This window comes from Echinops telfairi, unplaced genomic scaffold (assembly GCF_000313985.2).
Source record: "Echinops telfairi isolate 266 unplaced genomic scaffold, ASM31398v2 ScPeMD7_7461;HRSCAF=8499, whole genome shotgun sequence".
Taxonomy (NCBI): domain Eukaryota; kingdom Metazoa; phylum Chordata; class Mammalia; order Afrosoricida; family Tenrecidae; genus Echinops; species Echinops telfairi.
The window spans coordinates 4,974,404-4,979,000 of record NW_022111361.1 but is presented as its reverse complement, the minus strand read 5'-3'; the positions used below and the strand labels follow the sequence as shown (position 1 = coordinate 4,979,000).

General features: G+C 40.9%; 1 pseudogene; it reads right to left on the bottom strand.

Annotated features, from left to right (window-relative positions):
* Positions 1 to 1,050: 1,050 nt before the first annotated feature.
* The window catches only part of LOC101662365, a 14,637-nt pseudogene continuing 11,090 nt past the window's right edge, over positions 1,051 to 4,597 (bottom strand).

The window sequence follows — 4,597 nt, the reverse complement described above, 5'->3', positions numbered from 1 at the left end:
TTCTTCTTTGTAACAGAGGCGACATTAAATGTTAATCTTTGGAAAATGACTGAGTTTGCTATTGTGGAAATTGCTGCAATAAATATAGGTGTATATATGTCTGTCTATATGATATTCTTAATCTCTTTGGGGCATATATACAACAGAGATTTTTGGATCACAAGGTACTTGGATTTGCTTTTGTTTAAGGAAATGTCATATTGATTTCCAGAATGATCGTACAATTTTGCAGTGCCACCAGCAAGATGAAAGTGTTCTTATCTCACCACATCATCTCCAACTTTTGTTATTTTCCGTTTTATTGAATTTTGGTAACTGTGTCAGTGTGAGGTGATAGATCTCATCATTGTTTCAAATTGTAGTTCTCTTATTGTTAATAATTTTGAACATTTCTTCATGTGGCTTACAGCTGCCTGTATGTTGTCTTTGGGAAGTTACCTATTCATGTCTTGTGCTCATTTTTGATGGGATGATTTGTGTTTTACTTCTAAGCTGTTGTAGTTTTCTATAGGTTTTGGAGATTAGTTTTTTTATCTGATGCATTATTACTGAATATTTTTCCCTAATCTGTTGACTTTTTTGATGAAGCCTTTTGTTGTGCATACGTGTCTTATTTTTAGTACTTCCCAGTTCTTTATGCCATGTATTAAGGCCCTTAAGTTTGTCCCTATTTTAATTGCTGGTCTTAATAATTATATGATTTATATTGAGGCCTCTGATCCATCTGGAATTTGTTGTTGTACATGGCATGCAGTGTGCATCTTGTTTCATTCTCTTCTTGCAGGTGGAGATCCAGCTTTCCAGCAGCATTTATTGAAAAGGCTGTCTCTTGTCCATTTAATGTGCTTTATTTCTTTATTAAAAATTAGATGTCCATAGGCGCTTAGTTGTATTTCAAGGTTTCAAAAAAAATTTTTTTAAACTGGCCAGGGATTGTGTTTTATTCTCTGAATATAGCCAACTCAAACTTACATTTTAGTAAGGTAAATCTTAACGTGAGTATACAGCAGTATACAAAGAATGAGTTTATCAGACGAATTTTCCATTTGGTCAAGTGTAGCTGTCTGGATTGGTACAGACACCCTTGCATAATGGCTGTGCCTGAGGCTTCTTTGCAAGCAGCTTTAGGTCTTGAAGGCACTAGGCAACTGTTTCCGGTTCCTGCTCTGCGGAGGGGCTCTGCACCACGCTCCTTTCAGCGTGTCATACTTTGCACAGAGATGATAGTCCAGGCGATTCTGCCCCTCCGTGTATACTTTGTGCAGCCATTCCCGGTAAGTAACCTCCAGGACCACAGCGATCTGATTCCTCTGAGCATCAGCAAGGTGATGGCGTTTCTGAACCAGGGCCCGCTGTGCCTTCTCAAAGTCAATCACATCCCGGATGCCTTTCACGGAGGCCTGCTCCTCCTCTTCTAGCTTGGCAAGGTTTTCCTCCTTGAGTTTATCAGCAAATGGCCCAACGGAGGCACCATATTTTTTGATTACATAGACAAGCAACCCTCCTGTTGCTATGGTAGAGAACGTTTTTGGGGTGACCACATATATTTCTTTCGATAGAAAATATAAGATAAGCCCAGTTCTGAGCATGGAAAGGTCCTGTGACCCCAGTTTTAGGATCAGGAAATTGGAAGAATTCCCCAGGGATCAGCCCCAAGCGAACTTTCCCTCCGTATTCAGAAGGGGTGGTACAGCGGCAAGACGTGGCTGCCCTGTGTGGCAGACCCTGGTGGCTTGCAAAGTACCGCCCAGGACAACATGGTGAGGGAGGGTCCAGGCGGTCGTAGCATCCCTGTGACCCCGATGAGAGCTAAGATATCAATTTTAATCCATTGGTCTTCATATCTGTCATTGTACCAGTACACGGCTGTTTTAATTACCGTGGCTATATCATAGATTTTAAGTAAAATCCTTCTTTGTTTTTATTTTTTAATAGTGTTTAATTTATCCTATGCTTCTTTCATATCCATATAAAGTTGGTAATTAGTTTTTCCATCTTTTTTGAAATATCGTGGTGGAATTTTGATTAGAATACCATTGGATTTCTATTTTTAGTAATATTGACATTTTCACAATATTTACTCTGCCTAACCAGGCACCTGGTAACTTGTTCCATATGTGTAAGTTTCTTTTGGTATATTGAAGGAGTATTTTGTAGTTTTCTTTCATTTTAATGGTAAGATTTATTCCTAAATATTGTATCTTTCATGTAGTTATTGTAAACGCTATTGTTGTTTTAATGTATTTTTCCGTATCATCATCCACAATATACAAGACTCCAACTGATTTCTGTATGTTGATCTTACAGCCTGCTGTGCTACAAATTTTCAAGTGGTTTAGTAATTGCTTAACTGAATCTTTGAAGGGAGTAAAAAAGAAAGGAGAAAGGGTCGAGCTATTCAACTGCGTTTCGTGTGTGTTTCCCTGTGTGTGAGACACTCCACAAAGAAACGGATGAAAGGAAGAAATGGAAGTAGATTTGAGATGGGAACACAGATTATATAAACCATGACCACAACGAGTCTCTCTAAGAACAAGTCGGAGGACATTCTGTTCACCAAAGCTGGCCAATCTTACACAGATAAATATTTCATGACACCATTATTATAAAGATGGGGAAACACACAAGAAAAACTGACTTTCAGACCCAAGGAAGGGACCCTGAAGACTGACAGGTCGGCGGTGGTCGGGTCAGGGTGGGAGAGAGAGGGCAGGAAAGAAAAGAGGACAGAATTGCACGCGTGGGGGCTTCCTGGGACACTGTCGCTGTTCTCATGCAATGGGCCATGCAACCGCTCATCGGACATTTTCTTCGTTATGTGTTATATTCCACAAAAAAGGGGAAAAACTCTAACATTAAAAAGAAGAAGAAGAGTCACAACCTTAAAAATCCTCCAGATTCCTTTACCCCTCCGATCACAACACTAATCTGAGTGGCTCTAAAAGGAGGGGAAGTAAAGTTAAACCTGACTTCAGTTTTGAAAATGATGATGGCAGCATATGTACAAATGTGCTTGACACAATGGATGGATGGATTGTGATAAGAGCTGTACGAGCCCCCAATAAAATGATCAAAACAAACAATAAACCGGACTTAAATTCTCTTGTGACACGAGTGAGTTTCAAACAAACACAACAACAATAACAAAAAAAATGAGGCTATCTGGGGGCATAACCATCTCCAGTGTCAGAAACAGGATCATCCAATGGCAGTGGGTTTGGCTGTCCAGTGGATCTTCCTCCTAGTGAGCCAGCGGGGCAGAGTAGGGTTTCCCAGGCTGTAAGTCTTCACAGGAGATGGCAGCCTCATCTTTCTCCCGCAGAGTGACTGGTGGGTTTGAACCTTGTACTTGGTAGCTCAGTGCCTAATCCACAGCGTCACTGTGGATGCTTCAAATAGAGTCAAGTAAGGGCAAAATCAATTTGGTCAACAGAATTTATAAAGCACCATTTCTGAGATGTGAGCTCCTAAGGTACTGTGTTAGCCTGGGTAGACCAGAGAAACAAATCCAGGGAGCCTCATATGTGTATAAGAAAGAGCTTTAAAACAAGAGCAATTGTACATTAAGAAAGCATCCCAGCCCAGTCCAAATCAAGTCCATAAGTCTGATATTAGCCCATATGTCCAGTACCATCTATAAATTCCTCTTCAGACTCATGCAACACATGCAATGACACTGAATGTAGGAAGATCACAGGCCAGTGGGTAGAAAGTCTTGTGGATCCAGTGGCTGAAGAAGCATCTCATGCTGGCAGGGGTCTCCACGTGGGTCCTTTAGCTCCAAGGCTCTGACTGCCAACAGCATGTCTCCATGTGGCTTGTCAACAAGAATGTTTCTCTGGGAGTGAGTCTGTGTCCTGCCTCCAGCGAGCTATTGATCTCCTGAGCGCCTCCAAATGAGGTCATCAAGCAACAACTTGATTGACAGGCCAAACCCCTCCCCTTCACTCTCAATCCTCTCAAATTGACAACAGATTATGTAACTACCACAGGTGCCATTCTAGGTTTCATTGTTTTACATCTTGAACAATACTGTTTATATACCACAAACTACAGAGAAAGTCACATCTGATCTTTGGTGAGGGAAAACTATTCTGAAATTCTTTGTGTTTTGCTTTTGTGCTATTTTCTATTTCCACAGTGCTTGGCTTCATTAATGCCTTCCATCTTGTTTATGATCTGTGGACAACTGGGCCATGTTGTACTGGCTTCTGTAAGGGGCTCCATCTGCCTGTGTTGGCCAATCAGTAAGAGCCAGTTCACTGAAAATCATTACCACATTTGCTGTAAGGACACTGTTTAGAATGAGTTTCATTTCATTACATAGTGTTCTCTTTATGAGGCTCCTTGGGAGAATGTCTTTATCTTCTTAATATATGGAATTGTTGTGCTTCTCTTGACCAAATGGTTTGTTCTCCAAGATAGGCGCCATTTGTGTTTTGTCTTTGCAGAATTTTACAAGGCTTACATTTGTGATCCATTGTTTTATATTCCTAGTCTCTGGTCTCTTTCTCACGTGCTCTTCTTAATTCATGCTCTTTTGATATATTTAGTATGGATCTTTCAGAGGCACCTTCACTCCCCCCGCGCCCCCCCC